Source organism: Sminthopsis crassicaudata, chromosome 1 (genome assembly GCF_048593235.1).
Source record: "Sminthopsis crassicaudata isolate SCR6 chromosome 1, ASM4859323v1, whole genome shotgun sequence".
NCBI classification, from domain to species: domain Eukaryota; kingdom Metazoa; phylum Chordata; class Mammalia; order Dasyuromorphia; family Dasyuridae; genus Sminthopsis; species Sminthopsis crassicaudata.
The window spans coordinates 97,498,795-97,521,975 of NC_133617.1; the positions used below are offsets into that span (position 1 = coordinate 97,498,795).

The 23,181-nt window shown below is 32.5% G+C and overlaps 1 protein-coding gene across 28 annotated transcripts in view; it reads right to left on the minus strand.

The window, feature by feature from the left end:
- PHF20L1 (PHD finger protein 20 like 1) overlaps positions 1-23,181 on the minus strand; it is a 111,027-nt gene that overhangs the window by 83,596 nt on the left and 4,250 nt on the right. The window lies entirely within an intron of this gene.

A 23,181-nucleotide genomic window follows, 5' to 3' on the forward strand; every position in this document is an offset into this window, starting at 1 on the left:
TTCTGGAGAGCAATTTGTTACTATGCTCAAAAAGTTATCAAACTGTACATACCCTTTGATCCAGCATTGTTACTACTGGGCTTATATCCCAAAGAAATTTTAAAGAAGGAAAAGGGACCTGTATGGGCAAGAATGTTTGTGGCAGTCCTCTTTGTAGTGGCCAGAAACTGGAAACTGAGTGGATGTCCATCAATTAGAGAATGGCTGAATAAATTGTGGTATATAAATATTATGGAATATTATTATTCTGTAAGAAATGACCAGCAGGATTATTTCAGAAAGGCCTGGAGGGACATACATGAACTGATGCTGAGTGAAATGAGCAGGACCAGATGATCATTATATACTTCAACAACAGTACTATATGATGATCAATTCTGATGGACGTGGCCCTCTTCAACAATGAGATGAACCAAATCAGTTCCAATAGAGCAGTAATGAACTGAACCAGCTACACCCAGAGAAAGAACTCTGGGAGATGACTATGAACTACTACATAGAATTCCCAATCCCTCTATTTTTGTTCACTTGCATTTTTCATTTCCTCCACAGGCTAATTGCACACTATTTCAAAGTTCAACTCTTTTTGTACAGCAAAATAACTCTTTGGACAGATACACAGATATTGTATTTAACTTATACTTTAACATATTTAACATGTATTGGTCAACCTGCCATCTGGGAGAAGGGGTGGAGGGAAGGAGGCGGAAAAGTTGGAACAAAAGGTTTGGCAATTGTCAATACTAAAAAATTACCTATGCATATATCTTGTAAATAAAAAGCTATAATTAAAAAAAAAAAAAGTTTGATATTTCTAAACCAAAATCTGCGTGTATTAATTTTCATTTGTACATTTCAGATTAGAGATTCACCTAAAACCTACTTTCCCCTTTGCTTCATATTTATACATATTTCATATATAAGGCATCTCTAAATCAAATGTTCATATGGACTATTTATGCCTGATCTATGGGTAGAATGAGCTCATATTGATCTGATCAACCACAGTTGGACATACTATACCTTGATTCCCACATATTCATGTCATTTTGGTCTTCTTTGAAAACAAAGGACAACAACCAACACTTCATCTCATACATACCAATTATGAGAAAAATCAAGGTCTCTAGCTTTTTCCTTCCATTCTTCATTAGTGTATTCCAGTGGTCCTCAATCTTTTTAAAAAGGGGGCCAGTTCACTGTCCCTCAAGACTGTGGGAGGGTCAGACTATAGTAAAAACGAAAACATACATTCTGTCTCTGCCTCTAAGCCCATTTGCCATAACCTGGTGGGCCACATAAATGTCCTCAGCCTGCTGCATCTGGCCCGCGGGCCGTAGTTTGAGAACCCCTGCTGTATTCCTTTCACTCTCAGAACAAAACCACTCCATTTGCAAGACCTCTGTTTTACCTTAACTCCATCAATATCATTTGAAAATATTAAAAATTTGAAAGGATATTTGTTTCTTCTATTCCAATTAGAATGTTAACAGTACATCACGATACAACTCTATTGTTCAAATAAAGTTATCTGTGGTTCGTTGGACTCTTAATATTTCAGAGTTCCTACTCAATTCTGATCTTTTCCTGTGAAACACTTGGAAAGTCCTCTATTATATTACAAGTACATTTTTTTCCTTGTAGGATACTTCCTGAGCATCAGCTTTAGGGAAATTATTCTTCTTGTAAGTCTATCTTCTTTTCAATACTGGATTGCAAGATCTCCTTTCATTTAATATAAAACCGGTTAAGTCATATCATCTTCCTTGAATTGCTTCTTTCTGAATACTTTCCAGTTTTGGGGGGAGGAAACAACGTTTTGTATTTTGGCTGTGACATTCCTGAAATTTTCCTTTTGAGGTTTCTTTCAGGATGTGACCAATGGATTGCTTCTTCTTTTTAAGTGTCCTGTTTTTAAAAGATTTGGACTGTTTTATAATTCTGGAAATAAAGCATCTAGGCTTTTTTTTTTTTTTTTTTAACTCATGATTTTCAGAGTCTAATTAATTCCTAAATTATTTTTGTTTGGCCTATTTTCCAAATCTGCTATTTTTAATATTATATAAGCTTACATTTTTCTCTTTTTCTTAAAATCTCTTGATTTTTGATCAAAAGAGATTTGATTTTAGATTTGGCTTCTAATATATTTTAGTAACTCATGGAGACATTGGTTTTATACATTCTGATTCACAAGGAGTACAATTCTTAGGTAAGAGTTATCAATTCTTTTAAGCTAATTGTTATTTTCCTTTTAAGCCTTTTCTTCAGACTTTTAATTTTTCATTTCTTGCTTCATGTCTTCTAGATATTCATGCAGTTCTTATAGAATTTTTTTTTCCTTTTTGCTTACCCTTATTATAAAGTTTCTCACTGCTTCTTTTTTGGGAGATTTCTAGATCCACAGTTATTTTTGCTTTGTTTTGTTTCTTAACTTATTCATCTTTTAAGTTTTTAAAATTAGTATTTAAAATTAGTCTGCTTTGTATGTGGTGATTAATCTTGTTTGGCCTCATCCTGTATATTCTAAATTCTTGGGCTTATCTTCAATTCCTAGGATTAAACCCCTCACTTCCTAGAACTTTCAGATTCATTACACTAGAGATTAAGGGACCTTTACAGCATCTCAGAGAAGGGACCTCAGAAACTCAGATCTGGAGGTATCAAAATTTTAAGTGCCATCAGACTACTGTTATCACTGCCATTCCTGAGTCTTCTAAGGTATTCATCTTCAAGACTTTCTGACCTCCTTAAATCTTTCTCATGGAGCCCTCTGCTTTTGCTGTTCCCAGACAGAAAATCTTGTGGGTTTCACATGCCTCTATATCCTGGGCTTATTTGCATGGGTTGGCACTGGTTTTTTCAAATGACTTTTTCCACATTCCCTCTAGGCTTCTGGCTGACTTTTTAATGCAGTATTGTGGTAGAAGAAATAATTCACTATAGTTTCTCAATGGATTTCTAAATCTATTATTCAAACTGATATAATGTCAGAATTTTGCTGAAGTAGACATATGGAAGAAGCTGGACAGCCTATGTCCTATTCAATTTACCATCTTAGTTTCATCAAATTCTCAAAGAGAAAAAACTGTTGGGAATAAAAGCATTCACATAAATAGTATCTGGAGGGAATTACTTATATTACCTGATTTAATGCTCTCTGAGTACAGTATGAGTGTTTGTTTTGTTTTAAGTACAAGCTGTATTGGTGGAAGGGAAAATGGATTTATTCTTGCCTAATAAAAATTGTTTAGATGAGTGTTGATCAATTCATTTCCACAGTTCCCTCAATTACCTGGGAAATAATGTGAGGAGGAGATAGCCTGGAAAATAAAGATTATATAAAATAGGGAAAGCATGAGGAGAAATGGAGAACTTTGTAAATTGCAAACAAGAATTGTTTGGCATTAATAATACATAGATAGCAGAGATGTGAAGGACAGGGAGAGGTATATGGTTTATATCTCCAAAATAAATGTTTGCCAAAAGATTTCCTTACCATCTGCTAAATATAAAACACCACCAACTACCCAGAGAGACTCCACACATCACCCTCTAATGCAAGGGTTTCTTTAGGTACTATTAGTGGCTATGATCACAGAAAAGGAAGTGGGAATTATTTCAAGTTTATTTTGCTTCCTTTGACAAGTTCATCACCAACAAAGGTACTTCACATTGAATATATCTGTAGTAATACTTTAGTAAGTAGGTTTTTTCTACCAATTCAGAAGACTTAGCTAAATAGGTTATTATAAATAAATAATGTCATACTAATTTTACAGTTAAAAATGTAAGATTTCCTTTGTAGAAATGGAGAACTTCTAAGTATGTAATTACAACTGCCATTTCAGTTTAAAGTTTAAAATTGAGGTTGGAAGAAGTTGTGAAAAGCCCACTCTCACTCAGCTTGTAAATAATAGGGGTAGGATTTGAAAACCAAAGTCTTCCTGACTCCAATTGCAGCACTCTTTCATATATACCTAATACCTCTCAAAGGTACTCTCTTTACAGTTAAAGGACCTAAACAGTATAAGTCATTTTGGTAACAATAACAGCTTGCAAAAAGAATTCAAGATGGTTGATACAATCATGTAGAGATAAAGAACTTCCCTCTCTGAATTCCTATTAAGATTTATCATGTATGTAACTCATTTTTTTCATCTTCCCATTGTGAAGAGCTATATTCTGGAGATTTCTAGAAAAATCAGTAAAAAACCTGAAATAAAGCCTGTGACAAGAAATGTAATAAAGTAGGAACCAGATCAGAGAATAATGGCTTTGGCTATTGCACTAATTTTTGATTCAGCAAATTGGATGAAAGGTTCCCTATGGATGGTAAGATTCACCAGATACTATTTGCAAATCATGTTGATTATATCAAGACCTGAACAATGCAGAGCTTCCCATAAGAGATAAAAATTCCTCAAAGAAGTTCAACCTAACAACAAAGAAAAAAACCAAAGAAAACTTATTGTCCAGGCAAAACATGGTTGAATGAATAATCCATAGAGTTGATTCATCAGTACATCTCCTTTGAGTAAATGCTATGTGTATGTACAATGAGCTGAGCTTAAAACTGAAGAGAGGAAAATGGGCTGGATGGTATTTCATGTATTTCACCATCATGTATTTCATAATATTAAGCTTCACCCTAAGGAGAAAATCCATCTTTTTAACAATATTCTTCTGGAGATTCTACATGGCTGTGAGACATGGACTACTACAATTTCTGAAAAATTAAAGTTGAAGATAATCCAAATAACAATAGCTAAAAACTTTGTAGTGGCATACTATATTTAAATCATTTTAAAAAGAGACTGTTGACTTCCAAATAATAACACTCAGATAATAATATGAAACTACTAATTCATATTTTAAATACTATGTATATTGAAGACCAAAAAAAATCATAAAATGTAAAAGCAGAGAAGGACCTCAGTGAAGATCTCTCTCCTCTATTAATTCCTATTTCTTACACATCCAATATTTTGTTCAGGATTCATCAACTTCTTAAAGTTGATTCTAGTTACTTAACTAGAATTTTACTTAGTTACTAGTTACTTAACTATAACATTCAATCCCAACAATCTTTATTCCCAATAATCTTTATTATTCTGTAGCCTCCTTAATCCTACATATCTTTATTAAAATGTTTCAAGGATACCTAAATCTCTAAGTGTAGGTATTCCATCCAGACCCAAATTGCAACCTCCTCAACCCTTCAGTATACACCACCCTTATAACTTGAAGGAATTGGGAGAGGAGGGGAGGAAAGAGTCATATAACAGCCAACACACTGGTAAAGAGCTTTTATGACCTTAGGTAGGTTGATCCTTAAATGACAGCTTATCAGTAAGATCATTTAAGACAAGAACTGTTATGAATCTATCTTGTTATCTCCAGCACCAAGTACAGTGTCTTGAGCAAAATGTTTGTTGAATTGCTATTCTATTATTTATCAGCAGGCAAGTACTCAAAGCCCTTGTTAAGTAATATATTTATTATAGTAAGGCAAGCAAACCATCATAATGTTTAAATTTATAAAAGAATTTCCCCATAGTCCTGTAAGGTAAGTATTTAAAAAAAAAATTATTATTCACTTACAGAATAGGAAACTTAGGCATAGAAAAGGTGATTTGCCCAAAGTCTCACAGCCAAGAATTTTAAGAACTAGACTCAACCTGGTCAGATCTTCTATCTTTTTACACAAGAGCACTTTATCTGAACAGGACCTGAGGCACTGACAAGGCCTTCAAAAGCTGTTATGATACTGCATCAAAAAATGCTACCAAGTTTAAGATACTACAAACTGCAAGATACTATTATACTCAGCCTCTGTTATCAAGAAATTTACCCTGAAATAATAACAGTATTCAAGTAGAATAAATGAAAAATGGAGATCTAAGCAAGTCCTATGAGAAAGCTTAGAAAGACTGGAGTCAGAGAAGAGTGTTATGGTTCAAGAAGTCTTCAGAGAGCTTTAAGCACCTAAGTAAGGATTTGAAGGAAGAATGAGGCTTCAAACCTCTAAAGATCATATAATCATATTTTGAAACACAAAAAACTTCTGGGAAGAATGAGTCCAATTCTCTCATTTTGCAGCTAAGGAAACTGACAGAAAGGTTAAATGGGACCCAGAGGTCACAAAGGTACTTAGTAGGAGTCTGAAAAAAGGATTTAAAGTCAAGCACAGTACTATCTACTAAGCATACTGCCCTGGGAACAACAAAAAAGAAAAAAAAAAAAATTGGTTCTAAACATTCAAAGGCACAAAGATAGGAGATGGTTATTATAAACTAAGTGACAAAAGGTAGTTCATATTGGCTAGAACATCAAGAAAATTAAAAAGACAAGTATACAATAATAAAAAGGTAAACACAAGAGACTGGGTTGTTTGAAGACCCTGAATGCTACTATTGGGATTTTATTAAAGTCATTAAAGCTCTTAATAGAAATCAAGGACAGAGCAATAGAAGATTACCCCAGTTTCAAGACGAAGAATGAGGTACACTGATGGCAACACAACCAATTTAGGAGACTATATTAACATATTTGTGTGAGATGAGAGCCAGAATTAAATCATATTTGACAAGAATTTGCTAAGTACCTAATGTATAACAGCCACTATGATAGGCATTGGGGATATAAAGACAAATAAATGAGATTCCCTGCCTTTCAAGAGTTTGCATTCTAGTCAGAAGGACAACACAAAAACAGAGAAGTAAATGAAAAATCAAAACCCAAAGTGTGAAATAAGAATATTCCAGAAAGCCTATGAAAAAGCAAGCAGCATGATTACTGTGATGGACTTGGCTCTTTTCAACAATGCAGTGATTCAAGGCAATTCTTAACTTGACTTGAGATGGAAAATGCCATCCTCATCCTGAGTAACAACTATGGAAACTGAATGTTGATTGAAGTAGTTTTTTCACCTTTTGCTGTAATTGTTTCTTTGCTTAGTTTTTTTTTTTTTAAATTTCTCATGTTTTGTTGTTGTTGTTGTTTTTCTTTTTGATGTTATTTTTCTTGTACAAGCTTGATGAATATGGAAGTAGGTTTAGAAGAACCACATATGTTTAACCTAAATACAGATCAACCTCTATCAACTAACCAGGCCCATGGTTTACAAACATCAAAGTTACAACTGTATGAAGGACAGAATAGAGAGGGAATATACTGGAAGAGCTTAAATTAGGTCATTCTTGCAAAGTCTTGAAAATTATCTTGAAAGATGATTAGGGCCTGCCTGAATTGTAATGGCTGTTGTGAGTGAAGAAAAGGGAGTTGGTAGCAAATAAGTGATGGAAGTAGAAAAGAGCCACGGTTTGGCAATTGACTGGATATAAGTATGGGAAGGTGAGGGTTTAGAGTTGAGGATGACTCGCTGGTTTAACACCTGGGTACTGGGAAAATGACAGTACCTTGATAGAAACAGGCAAGTCTTCAGAAAATAATGCTATAGGGTAAGAGCATAAGTTCAGTTTTGGATATGTAAAATTTGAGATAAGTTATGGAGCATCCTGAGGGAAATGCCCAGCATGTACCTGAAAATACAATACTAGACTTCAAGAGATGAGTATCAAATACATAAATTGCCCATAGAAAGTTAAACCCAAGGGAAATGAAGAGTAGTTATTATTTGTAAAAGAAGTAAGAAATTGATGTGAGACAGACCATTAAGGAAGAATCAAGAGGGCTTAGTAACTGAAGATAAAATAGAAGGGGGAGCATTCAAGATTACTGGTTCTAAGTCTGGATAACTGGGAGGGTTGTATCATCAAGACAAATAAAACTGAGAGAGATATTTTATGAAAATAATCAAGAGAGCTCAATTTTAGAAATGCTGGGTCTGAGGTAATAGCCAGTTAAAAACATAGGGCTAGAACTTTGCAAAAAAGAAAAAGGATTGATAATCATATTTCCTAAGCGCAGAATAAAATTTGAAAATAAATTTAAAAGTGTCAAAGGGCAAGGATATTTATGAAATTTTCAATAGAGGTGATCAGTCAAAAAATGAAAATGAAATGACCAAGTTTTTAAGAAGCAGGAAGAATAGGGAAGCCAGAAAAGGAAAAATAAAAAAAGTTAGGAAGGCAACCATGAGACTGCAGTCACACAGAAGCCAAAAGAACAAAAAAAAAAATCAAAATTAAGAATTCATCAACAATGTCAAATAAAGATGCAAATAATAAAAAGGTTATTTGATTTATAAGAGTCATTCAGGAACCTGGAGTAAAGTGGTGGAGATAGAAGCCAAACTGAAAGAGAGAAATGAGCTTAAAGAATGTGATGGTAGAGTCATATATATACTTACTTTTCTAGAAGTCTGAAAGTGAACAGAAGGAAAGAGAAAGATTAAGGATTATTGTTATTAAAAAATCATGTTTTCTTTTGAAGAACAGAAGAACTCTGAACATAAGACTAATGGGAAGAATAGAATTGGACTGACAATGCATGAGAAACAAAGACTGATGGAACAAGGTTCATGGAAAATAACAAAGGAAACAGGATACATGGTGTATACAGAAAGGAGGGTCCACTTCATCCTCTGATACTAGAACGGAAGGAAAGGATAGATGAGGGCAATGCTGCATTGAAAAGCAGGGAAGTGGAAAGTAGCATGGAGAGTCATTATCAGAGAACCACTCTCTTCTCAAGAGGTAGAAGGCTGTTTTCTGAGAATGAAAAGTGTGCAGTTGGGGGATATGATGACAGAATAATTCTGAAACCAATCAGTTCTGTTCTGTATTATACCACAAATCTGTCAAAAAACAAGAATTTCATCTTAACTTTGTTTTTAAGACCTTATATTAATTACAATACTGCCAATATTGTGAATGCTCAAATTTTCTGGACTACTAAAAAAAAAAAAAAATTTATTTTTATATATATATATATATATATATATATATATATATATATATATATATATATATATATATATATATATATATATATATATATATATATATATATATATATATATATATATATATACACACACATTTATTTTCTTATGGAAGCTTGGATTTAATCACAGTATTAAGGAGAATAAAATTCTAGAAACTATTATATATTTATTTACAAAGGAATATTTAAGTAGTTATCAGAGTCTATAAATACCCGTTTCAAGAAAATAAATGATAAGCAAGAACAAAATTTCTCACTTTTGATGTATCTTTGTTTTCCAAAATATCAAGCTATCAAATACCTATATTGTCTAAACATAAAGATTTTTAAATTACAAATTGTTAAGTTACAAAAAAAAACAGCATAATACATTGAAAGCACAATTACAAAAACACCAAAGAATGAATCAACTTTACATGCGAAGATTAGCATAGCAGTCTTTCACTTTTTTATTTTTCGAAAAGCATGGAGTCTAGTATGTTGACTATCATTAAAGAAAATGCTGCATATTTTTAGAAACCCAAAATGAGTAAATGCTATATATGTTTTCCTTTATATAAGCTAAACTGTATTTGCTACAATTAAAATGATTGTCAGAGTTTGTAGTATCCCCAAATCAATTTTATTTAACAAGCAGTTATTGGAAAGGCAAATTTTGCCAATATTAATTTTAGGGGGTTTTTTGTTTGTTTTTTTTTAAATGTAGCTTTCAACAGTGAGAACAAAGCCAACTTCTAAAGTACTTAAGTAAAAAACATCATCTTCAGATGTTACCACATAAGTTTGCGGTGAAATCCAGTTTCATTCTAAATACAGACCCAGATTTAGGAACAAAGTTGAACCCATTTTTCATTACTTAAAATACTTCTACCCTAATATATCCATCCCATCTCGGTGATTCTGAACCTCTCCTCCCTCTGACACCTTCAAATTCCATATTCCCATTCCAACTCAACCAACCTCCACATCCCACTTCAAAGCTAACCAACAGGTTCATTCTTTCCTCTGGAATGCCTATTCCACAGGTAACAAACAACCTGTTTTAAACCTGTTTGTTTTTTTGGTTGTTGTTGTTGTTTTAGCAGTAGGCAATTAGAGTTAAGTGATTAGCCCAGGGTCAAACAGCCAGGAAGTAATGTGTTTCAGGCCATATTTGAACTCAGATCCTCCTGACCAGAGCCAGTATTCTCATCCCTGCACCATCTAGCTGCCCAAACCTGTTTATTTAGGGATTCCTCCATCTTCTTGCAGTCACTAAGACCTGGTTGTCTCCTGACAACACAGCATCCCTGGCTACCCTTTCTAGCACCAGTTGTATTTTCACTCATACCCACCAACTCACTAGTTATGGTGGTAAGTCAGAATGCATCATATTCTCTCCTCTTTGCCACTTGTACATTCTCCTACTATCCCCATTACTCTTTTCCTCCTTTGAGAGTCTTTCAGTCCATATTTATCACCCATTCAAGATTTTGATATATCTTGTGTCTTCAGGACACTTTTCTTTCTATGAATTCAGTGATTGGCTCATAATCTTTATTTCTTTCCTGATTTCTGTCCTCATTCTAAGGGACTTCAACATATATATACTTCTTCAAAATCCTAACTTAAAAATTCATCAATTTATCGATTTTCTTTGGCCTCTTTCACCTCACTGATAACACATAGGGATTTGTTATATCCTTGACCTTGTCACCACCTAGTATTGTTTCATATCCACATTTATGAACTCTAAAATTTCTCTCTATCCCATTCACAATGTTATCACTCCACTTCCCCTACTGCCTTGCAATTCTAAACTGTGTTCTCAGTCATTGCACCCTCCAAGCCCTCCACCCCTTAATTCTTTTCAAAGCTATCAATCCTGTATAACTGCTGTATTATCTTCCATTCCTCATTTGATCCCTGAGTAAAACAGTTCCAATTCTACATTATTCTCCTCTCTAGTCTCTTTGCCATTTTCTCCATTGAAGATCTTGTCCCTCTCCAAAACCCAGTTTTGGATTACTTTCACCATTCACTTCTACTAATGTGCTAGTGAATAAAGCTGGAGAAAAATCACAAAACCATACTTATTGGATCCATGACAAATTTATGTTACATAATCTCAACTCACTGCAAAAGAGCAATCCTTTTACAACTGCCTTATTCATTCACTGGACCATTAAACATTATGATTCTTCTAAACTTTTCTATTCCTCCTCAAAACCTCCTACAGATTTTCTTCTCACCCTCTCAGCTAAGAATCCTGCCTCATTTCACATCACTTAGATATCTCTTCTTTCATTTATGGAGAAATGGTCCATTTCTTTGCAAATGTAATGCCCTGTACCTACACAAGTAATTCCATTCCATCATGTCTTCTCCAGCAAACTACCCCTTGTATCGCTCCTACATTTCTCACTATGTGACAATCTCTTCCTGTTTAGCAACTTCTTCCCTACTACCTTCAGATATGCCTATGTTCTCCACTCCAACCTCAAAAATACCCTTCATTTGATGCTGCTATGTGTCCCAGACAGTAAACCTTACTTCCTCCCTCTTGTGGCTAAACTCCTTGAGAAGGTATAAAATAATCATTGTCTTCACATCCCTTCCTCTCATGCTCTTATAAGTCTGGCTTCTTTATCAAACAACTGAAACTGCTCCCCAAAGTTAAGAATGATCTCTTAATTACCAAATCTAATGGCCTCTTTTCAATTCTCATCATTCGGTCTCACTGCAGTCTTTGATATTATCTTTGACATTCTGGTCTCTCTAGATTTTAATGGCACTATTCTTCATTGACTCTGCTACCCACCAGACATCTCCTTCTCTATCATTTTTAATGGATCTTCATGCAGATCACTCCCACTAAGATTCTGTCCTAGGTTCTCTTCTCTTTTTATACTATTTCTCTTAATGATCTCATTAACTCCTCTACATTTAATTGTCATTTCTGTGGATGACTCTCAAATCTATTTTTTCAGCTCTTACTTCTGACTCAATTTCAATCTTGCATTGACAGATCCCCACTGGATACCTCAAACTGAAAGTCCCATAGACATCTTAAAACTCGACATGTCCAAATCTGAACTTAGTATCTTTCCCTCTTTAGCTTCCCTTTTCCCTAATTTCTCTATTACTGTCAAGGGTATTATCATCTTCACAAGACACTCAGCCTCACAACCTAGGTTCCATCCTCAACTCTTTACTCTCGTTTCTCATATTCAATTAGTTGCTAAATTCTGTCATATCTACCTTTGTATTATTTCTTATATGTATACTTTGTATTCTCTTGACAATCTGCCTTGGTGCAGGCCCTTCTCATCTCACATCAAGAATATTGTAATAGCACACTAGTAATTCTTCTTTCCTTATGTTGTTCCTCCATTTCATCCAACCTCCATTCTGTAATCAAATTGATCTTCCTAAAGTGGAATTGACAGAACTACCCCTCCTCCATTTAATGAACTTCATTTGTTCCCTCTGACCTCCAAGATCATAAATAAAATCCTTTGTTTGCATATTAAAGTCATTTATTGCCTAACCCCTTCCTATCTTTCTGATCTTCTTATACCTACTCTTCAATAACATATTCTGCTACAACTAGTGTTGTTGTTTCTTTTATACAACACTCCATTTCACAGGCATTCCATGCCTAAAATGTTCTCCTTTTTTCACATCTCTGCTTCTCAGCTTCTCTGGGTTCCTTTAAGTCTCAACCAAAGTTCCACATTCTACAAGAAGCCTTTCCCAGTCCCCCTTAATATTAATGCCTTTCTTCTGAAACTAACCCCATATTATGTTGTATATATCTTATTTGCACATACTTGTTTGTATAGTACCTCCCCATTTGACTGAGAGTTCATTGAGAATAGGTACTCTTCTTTGCCTTACTTTGTATCCCAAATACTTAGCAGAGTGCCTGGAACATAGTAGGCACTTAAAACTAATAAATGCTAGTGTATTGATTGGATGGTAGCCTTAACTAAATTGCAAGGTAGATGTCATTACAAGAAGTATTTCACCTATGTGGGCCTCAACATCATTCATAAAATGATGAGCTTTGACACATTATCTTCAAGATTCCTAGAAACTGTAATTCTAACATATTTTTCAAGTCCAAGCTCTTAAAATTTAATGTAATTCATGACATTTTGCTTCTGTACTGTCAGTATTAGAAGATTAATTGGTTTTCTATTTTAAAACTATTACAATAAGATATAAAATAAAATACAATATACTCTCCTTGTAATCAAAAAGTGAAAACATATTGTTTTGCAAAAACACAAATTTCATCTTTTTATCCAAAATAAAAACCTCTTCCTAGTGTAGTTGCCTATGAGAAGAAAGTCTATTTCATTAGTGTACTTCCCTATTAAGAAATCAATTTCTTTCTTGTATAAAATGGTAAGCTAATATCTCTTTCTGATAAACTGTGACATAGAAATGATATTAATTTCTAACATGAAACAAAACAAAGTGAGTGCTGAAGTCTGCAAGATTCTACAAAAGCTGAAATGGCTTACAGTGCTGACTAGAGTTCATCTCCAAGTCCTAAAACTTTGAATTATCAGTACACTACTGATAAATGAAAAGTCTCAAAAGGGTCATAAGGAATTTTGCTAGAGGGTAACAAATTTTTCAGTCAAACCAACTCTGGAGAATATTCATTTATAAAAATCTGAATCTGTGAAATGAACAGTAACATCAAAGAAATAAAGAGATCTTTGCAACAATTAAAAAAAAAAAATTCAGGGGGTAAAAAAGGTAAAAACAAGAAACTGCATTGCCAATGGTCTTATACTAAGCCAAATATGCTTTTGGGAAATGGAATTCCATTTCTTCTTTCATTCCTGCACAATATGGTATGGATCCCAATTTGGTATAGATTTTTAATGGCCAAAATTCCTGGGATGAAGATTTGATTCTAGAACCATCCCAAGAATATTCCTTAGAAGATCCCCCTTAAGGTGGCCTGGAATACTTACTATCTTCTTGGCAATGGCTTTCTAGTTCCCTAAAAACAAGAATGATCTTATGTTGCACAGAGTAAAAGTAGGGAGGGCGTTTCTAAATCAGACAATACATATATATTAGTGGAGATAAGAGAGTGGTTACTGTTCTACAAGCAATTCACTGATGGTCCAAAAATGTAATTATTTGTCTATGTGTATATAGATGACTGTGCATATCTCATGCTACTCTTTAATAGTAGAATATATTCAAAAGTTTTTAAATAATCCTCACATTTCTTCTCTTACTAGCAATGATAAGTGGAAATTATTTTATATTCAGGCAAATTCCACTCTGTAAGTATCTAAGTGTATTTTCCAGACTTCACTTTAATTACTTTTAAACTTACATAGATCAGTCAAAGAAGTTTTTCAATTTGGAAATGTGCAAATATAGCCAGCAAGATAATAAAAATCCTTAAAAGATTATTTTTAATTTTGTTTTTATTTTTTTTTTATTACCAAGCCCAACTTTCAATTTATTTCTAGTAAAAGAATTTACTGGAAAAGATTTAAATTTCAATGCACTGAGAATCCTGCATTAAGCCAAAGATAGATAAAACTACTCTATGAGCTCAAAACTATTATGTCAATGGCATGCACCGCATTCCTAGTTTTTTCTTTTTTCCCTCCTGTCTTTTATCTCTTCTAGTATGCCTATTTAATCAATTATTCTGCATAGGAGATTATTTGAGGACATAAGAGTTATCCATATAGATTGTTTCTATTCCCAATCTTTTCTTTCTTTTTTCCTCCACTTCATAAGCCTTTGGGTTTGATAGTGCCTGGCACTTACTGAATGCTTACAAATGATTGATACTTTCATTACTTAAAAAAGGCTTTCCTTATTCTTACTCAATATACATTTCCTCAATTTCCAAAGAACTTTCATTCCTATGCAAGTAAATCTTTCAAAATGAACATTTGCAAATGCTTCATTATCAGTTCAAAAACTCCAAATGAGTAGAAAAATAGCATTTGCCTGTTCAAAATGTAGACTACTCTATCAAAAATGTCTAATTGGTGATGTTCAAAAACATCTGCTAGCTTTATATCTTTCTTGTTCTTCTTCTCTTTAGAACTAGAAGAAAACAACATGGAAATATCCAAAGTGAAAAAAACCTAAATTATATGAATTTTATGTAACATACTTTCTAAAGTCCACTTGTATAGTTTTTAAAACAATTTTTTTACAAGAGAATATTTTGATTAAGATCACATTAGAATTTAAATCACCACTAAAAACCTAACATATTTCTTTTCTTTAGTTGCAAATTAAATAGCACCATGGAATTCCCCTACATGGTACAGAGTATATGAGCCACCATAAAAACAATAATGTGCTGAATTATTTTTCAACTCAATTATTTGTGTTTCACCTTGCGAAATATTCTTCTTGTTCACACTGTTATCTTGATCAAAGAATTACAGAATCAAAAGTTGGAAATGGGTAGGGACCTTAAATGTCATTTGGTTCAATACTACATATTAACAAATCTGCTTTATCAGGGCAAATAAATTCAATCTGAAACCATAAATTAAGTATTTCTCCCTTGCGAAGTGGAGTTTCAAACTGTTTTTTAACAAATGTATCAGAATTCTTCTAATTCTAAATTCTGTCCTAATATCAATTATCTTTCTTGATTCTCTTTCAACAGTTTTTAATGAGTGGTAGTAGAGGTGGTAACTAAGATTAAAAGAAGATAGGTGGTATGTATAGATATGTTTATACATGTAATGTGTTAACTGAGTATTATAACATCAAATTAATACAATCGTTACTCAGATTTACAGAGATCTCAAGCCAGGTGTTCTTAGAATTTAAAGATTTAGAAAATGTAAAATGTCTCAAAATATTAAAAGCAAATCATTGTTTGAAATTTAAAATATAGCCTCTAAAAGCCAGCATCCCTTTGAATTGTGACGAATACATATAGCAAAATCAGATGTAACAAGGTAAAAAAATCTAATTTAGTAAAGTCTTTTTAGTTAGAACTTCAAATACATTTGTTTTAAATCTACCTTAAAAATAAAAACATAACAATTTGAAAAATGCCTGCCCTTTGAACTTAAACTCTACCTTATTTATAGAGAACATTTTCCTTCTTTACAATCATAAAATCTTCTATAAATGATTATAATTAACACTTTCAGTACTATAATCACTGGGGCAAGGAAAGATGTGCAGCTCTGTTGTTTATTTTTTGTTTGTTTGTTTTGTTTTGTTTTTTTTTTGTTGTTGTTCTTTTAAGATGACTAGATGAAAAATGCATCCAGAAATAATTCAAGTTTCCTAATATAAGGTATCATTTATCTCTCCTCAATGAAATATATTATAAGCACCCTGAAGAGATGGATCATATCTCAAATTTCTGTTCCTACTACCTAGAATATAGTGATCTACTATATCATTTAAAAATAAGTACTTGAGTAAAACTAGCAAATCTGAAATTATTATTATATAGTACAGAATCAAAAATGGAAAGTAAAAAAAAAAAAAAAAAAAAAAAGTACTGGAAAAAGCAATTAACTGAAGACATTTAGGTAATCTAACTTTGTTGCTACTTGAAGGATGGCAAAATATCTCAGAGTTCAAATACTTTTACTGCCAGTGAATCAACTACCAACAATAACAATTTATAGTTTCAAGTGAAACATAGTACATAACAAAAATAAAGAAAATGCTACAGAGCTTCTTTAATGTTTCACATGTTATTCAATAAATATTAATACCCAGCATATATTGTTAGTTATTTGACTCTGCTATCACAAAAGCATAAAAACTGTTTTATTCAATACAGCAAACACCTAGTAAATGCTTTCTGTGCCCAAGGCATTTATTTCAAATTGCTGATAAAAGTAACAAATCCACATCAAGACAAGTGTTACTTTGACTGCAAATGGATAATATGGGGAATTCATGTTTTGTTTTGTTTTGTTTTTCAACAAAAGCTATCTACACTTTCAGAAATGACTTATAAATAATAATAATTAAAAAGGTATCTAAGTTAATTTTATATAAAAAAACACTATGTTGACTAAAACTGCTGCTAACAATAACTAATAAACCATTCATATTATGTCTCTTTCCAAGTCTGGAAAGGTTACTTTGTTCAACTCAAACCTCGACTGGACAAAATGATTATATAAAAACAGAGATAACTACAATTTCACTGCATTATTCTTGGCTATTTTGACTAAAATGTCAGTGAAATGATTGGACAGTTAAAATTATCAAAGCAAAGCTTCATTAGAGGCATACATTTTAAAGCTCTTATACAAAATCTAATTCTGTTTGCAGAAAAGATTATAAAATATTTTAGATTTCATCAGATTTTTTTTTACCCTTACCCCATTAAATACAAAATATAACATAAAATAACTATTGCCTTCAGATGTTGGTTTTAAATAATTCTTTTGGGATTCTTTAAAAAATATTTCAAAACATCAAACAATTCTTTACTGTTTATTCAATATATACTTGGGCACCAAAAGTGAATATACACTAATGCAAAATTGACGATATAAACAGTACTAGAAAGAGAAATACAATGCACTATTGCTCTCCCAAGACTAGAAGCTAATTAAGTTGCTAAGTAATATGTAACTATACCATGGATGCTGAATGAGTAGTAAATTTTTCCCTTGGGGGATTAGGAGGATAACACTAATCAAAATCATTTCACTTTTTACAAATAGTAGGGAGCATCATATAAGTGAAAAATCATTAGGCTCAGTAGTCAGGAACCCCTAATTCCAATCTAATTCTTTAAAACAACAGTTCTTTTATCTATAAATAAATTCTAACACTTTTACTATCTGGTAGTACTATTGTAAAGAAAATGCTTTGTACATCTTGAAACTCTTTGTAAACATGATTAAAGAAAAAATATTCCTTAAATTCTGAATACTAAAATGTCTGCAAAATTTGACAAATATATCATGTAATGATTATATACTCAGGTAGTTATTAGTATCACAATCTAAAGTATTCTCAAACTTATGTATAAATGTCCTTCTATCACATATAATAGTCTCCCCCTATGATAAAAAGTTATTCTCTTGAACATACCAATGATGGCTAATTATTGACTAAATTTAAAAAGGGTAACTTATTATCAAGTATCAACAACAAAATGGCACTCCAGAGAATATAAGCATATCATTTTTCATCGTACAATCTTATCAATTGTATTATAAGGGAAACTGATATATGAACCTTTTAAAAGACCAAATAACCTACAGATCATTTTTTGTTTGGCTCAGGCATGTTTCTGTACTCAAGTTTAGCTACAAGAATCCTTATAGATTGAACTAACTTCAAAAAAAAAAAAAAATAGATAATATGCATCACTAACTCAAAAGTAACCTAAGACATCTATTTTTCCTATTCTCCCTGCTCAACAGTTCCCTAAAATCCATTTCTCCAAGGAACATAGCATTAATGACTGATGCAAGATTTAACCTCTTTCAAACATTTCCTGATGCAACTGTATCTACATATTTGGTTACCAAAGGACTTTCCAAAACAAAATAAACAAAAAATGAAATATTCTATTTAAGCACATTTAAGTAATCATTAATAGTGTGTATCCTGGATGTCAACTAAGACTGCAGTTAATGCAAAAGGAAAAAAATATGTAACAGATAAAAGTCAAAAAAGGAAGTACCAAATAAAGCATTGCCAACACAAGTTCTATTTATTCACTCAGAAGAGCTCAACTATTCCTGTTATGTTTTATTGCAGCAATTGATTACTAAAAAAGGCAGACATTTTATCTTTAAATTCATATCCAAATGAATCTTGAATATCATTGATTTGGATGTTTCCTTCAGTGAAACATATCACAAACCAACTAAATCATCCTATTTTATGTGACTCTCATCCATGTCTTCCCTTAAGTTTACTACAGAGGAATCTACCTAACATGCTGGTGGTCTTCCGACATCATGAGTGCTTGAATTGTAGATCTGCCATCCCTCAAGTTCACTACCTGACTAAAGTGCATTCACCACTATAAATTTCACTGACAGCAATCTTAATACTGCTCTTCAGTTCCTAATTCCTTATACATTGTAACCTCTGACTATGAACTTCTCTATTACTCTTAGTGTGATATTCATTTTTAACTATCAAGAGATAGTGTTCCATATCTTAATGCCATAAAAAGCTGGTATAATACTTTATTCTAAAGATGCCTCTTTATTTTGGGAAAAACTCTGGGATCATTAAAGGAGCTCTACTATTTTCTGCAGATAGTCCAGCCCATTCTTCTTCTCATTTATTTCTGAACCCAACTATGTGTATTCCTAATAATTATCCCATATAGATAGATAGATAGATAGATAGATAGATAGATATAGATCTATAGATAGATATATAGATATATAGATATGGGAAAGGGGGAGAGGGAAAATAGAGTTTAAGGGAACTCTTCTAGGTTTCTGGGCTTCCCAGATAGTCTATCCAAATGTACGTCATGATATGGGATATAACCATTCTCTATTCATTTGTTCTTTCCTGTGAAGAAACTAAGGTCAAACTCTTTTAAGTGATTATAGGTGTTTTCAGGAAGCCATGTAAAGTAACAGGGCTTGATGCAATCAGCACAAAGTTAAAAAGAAGCCTCTAGAGGACCTCATCATCCACAAGGAATTCCCTCTCTACCACGATCATAGTAGCTCCCCTCCATTATAATGGTGAACGCTTTTTAAATATTCTTTCTTTTATGCCTCAATTGAAATTTTGTAAATAGAGGGTTGTAAGACAAAATTATTCTAATCATTCCATTATTCATTCAAGAAACCTTAAAAATTTGTTTGTAATGATGTACTTTGTTGAAACATAATCTTTTAAGTGTTTTGCTCTATAAAATCAAATGCTTTTTTCAGAATCAACTAACAATAAACACAGTGGGATTTTGCATTCTCTACATCTTTTAATCTTCTGCAAGTAAACGTGTAGTACACAGTAGAAATATAATTTGCCAAAACACTTGCTCGTTCTTATTTACTCTCATCAAGAAGACCCTAAATACAAGTACATATGAATACCAAAGATTTTATATAGATGACATATATAGGTTAGTAATTGTTGAGGTTCTTTTAGTCATCTTTTTTCTATGATAAAATCCAAGATTTTTCCCTATGTCTTTGAGACGTATTCCTAACTTAGATATAGTGTGAACAGATCCTTCAGGATCCATATAATTTTGTCCATCACTTCTAGGACAGATTTCTTTAATGTACATTTTGTCTAATCAAGGGGCATTTCCCATATTTATTTACTTCAATGCCATTTCTATTACCTCTACAAACACATAGGAAAACTATGATGCTAAAGTCTAAGAATGATGGGTCTATTGGCTTTGATAATGAAAAGCCTGCAAACTTTGCACATCTTTTCCACTGTTGTTTTGTTCCTTCATTTTCATCCTTAAATGTCCTTGGCATGACTTTGCTTCATTGGCTAACCAAGCTTACTTTAATGTGATTTATAGAGAATCCAATGATTCTATTTTGTGAGATGTTCTGCTCATATTCATTTGTATACATTCTGATAAAAGCTTACGAAGTTAATATTCTAAGCTGCAGCTACTTTGGGCCACCATCTCTCTTGCTAAGGCACTTTTCAGGTTCTTTTGGCTGCTTTGTTATAATGAGGTGATTTATGTCCGTTAAGAGTGTATATGTAAGTATCATCGATAATGTTGCTTTTGCTTTCCATTACCCATTTTTCATTATCAATCATTCATTTTAAAAGTTCAGGCTTGAGTAATGCCGACTCTTCTTTCTAACTCTTCCAGTTTGTTTGTTTTTTGTTTTGTTTTAATTAATTCTGATCTTCTATTAAATCTGTAGTCTAACTACACACAGCTGTAGCTGATTCAGGGATGACTCCCATACAAATGACTTTTTGTATCATCAAAATGTTACTTTTTTTTTTCTAATCTTACTATCATGCTGCTAACTCAAGCCTGCTCTGACTGGAGAGCTAGAAGGTGAATTATCAAACTTCCTAATGCCTTCAAAACCTCCCTGTATAGATTGCAGGAAGAAGACTTAAAACTTACTCTACTTTCATTCACTAACTCCCCTGGTTTTAACTCCATGGAACAAGGTGACCTCACATGCCAAACATCTCATGGAATCCCTTTCCCCCTCCTTTTTCCCCTGCCTCTTTATGTATGTTTTCTCCCCATTTTGATTGTAAACTTGTAGAGTTTAAGACTGTATTTTTTTTTAATTAATTGTATCCGCAATACTTGGCACAATACATGAAGAAGTGTAAATGCTTAATAAATATTTGTTGAATTAGATTGGAAAAGGAAAAAAATAACTTTTTGTGATTTGGCACTTGACATACTAATTTTTTGATGTATTCATATGTAAATGTGTGACCTTGGGCTGTGAAGTCTCAAAATATTGGTCCTCTAATTCCCTTTTCTTAACCTATATTTTCAGATATATATTTAACCATCCCCAAATAAAATTGTATAATTTAATTTGGAAGATACAAATGTTAGTGCACAAAAAATTTTTATTTTCACAGTTGTCATTTTGCTAATACTTTTAAGCACTACTGTATGAGGTGACAAAATGTCCTATCCTATGAAATAATATTTTTTTGTTGCACTGCAACCTTTTCTTTTCAGTGCCTTTTTGAAGTAAATTTTCTTTTTAAATATGAACTTGATGAACATCCAACAGGAATCTTTCATGAAGAAAAGGAATAGAAAAAAAGCCTGAAACTATCGCTCTCTTTCACCTAAATCTTTTTTATGTATATATTAAATTTAACAAAATAGTGAAATTTCCCTATTTGTCTATGTTCTCTTTTAAACTTCATTGTGTTATTTTCTGTGTACTTTTAAATGTTCTTTTATTGTATAATGCTCTTTTAACTGTATAAACTGTTCTCTGGATTCTGCTTACTTCACTCTGTATCAGTTCACATGTCTTCCCAGGTTTTTTTGAATCTCTCCCTTCAGTTATTTTTTATGGTACAATAATGTTCCATTATTTTCACACTACATAATTTGTTGTTATTCCTGCTTTAGGTACTAATTTTTTGCTACCAAAAATAAAAAAAAAAAAAAATTCTATAAATGTTTTTGTACATATGAATCCCTTTCCTCCTGACTTTGATCTTTCTGGGGAGATCCTCTGTGCAGGTCCTTTGACTCCGCAATATCACCTAATAGCGTTATTGTGGGATCAAAGAGTACAACTTAGTGACTTTTAAAATATAGTTCCAAATTCCTTTCCAGAACATCTGAAAGAATTCAATGTTCAATCAAAAAAAACTTTTCAACGTATCTGCCCTCTCACAGTCACTTTTCTTTTATCTTTGCCAATATGATGGGGCTAAAGTAGAACAACAAAGTTCTTTTAACCTGCAATTATATTATTAGATACCTGGAGCATTTTTTTTTCTCAAATGGATGTTTTTCAGTAACTGAGACCTGGCTAATCATAGTCTCTGACACTTTATCTATTGGAGAATGGCAACATTGATCCTAATATATCAATTTCTTATCTATCCAGAATGACAGACCTTTAATAGAGAAATTTTTTGCAAAAAAAATTTTTTGCAGTTAGTTGTTTCCCTAATTCAATTTCATGCAATCAAAGTTGTCTACTTTATCTTTGGTGATTATCTTTTTTGATCAAGAACTCTACCCCATCCAGAGTTGTGAAAATTATCTTCTGCTTATCCTCTATTTATCTATGATTTTGAACTTTTATAATTTCTAGATCTGAAGCATCAAACACATAAGTTACAGATCACATGTGGCCAACAAAACTTTAAGCACAGCCTCATGCAGATTAAAATGTAATTCAGAAATATTTAACAAAACAAATATAAACAAAATACAGATAATATTACATTTTAAAACTATGTTAAGATATGTGACCCACATAAATCTTTATTTCTGGACTACAGTGGCTTCCATTTTTGAGTTGGACACAACTAATCTAGATCATGCATTCATTTGATGCTTGTGATAAAAGATGAGAGATTTCTATGTAAACCTGATTTCTACCAGCCTGTTTTCTAACAGGGAGGTTTTGTCAAATAGTGAGTTCTTCCCTTAGCAATTGGTACCATTTGGTTTACTGACTACTATAATACTATGTTCAAATGTTTCTATGTCTTGTGTACTCACTTTGTCCCACTAAACAACTTTTCTATTCTTTATCCAGTATCAAATAGTTTGGTGATTAGTTCTTGCAGTTTAGTTTGAGATCTATTCTTATTAAGTTCCTTTTCTAC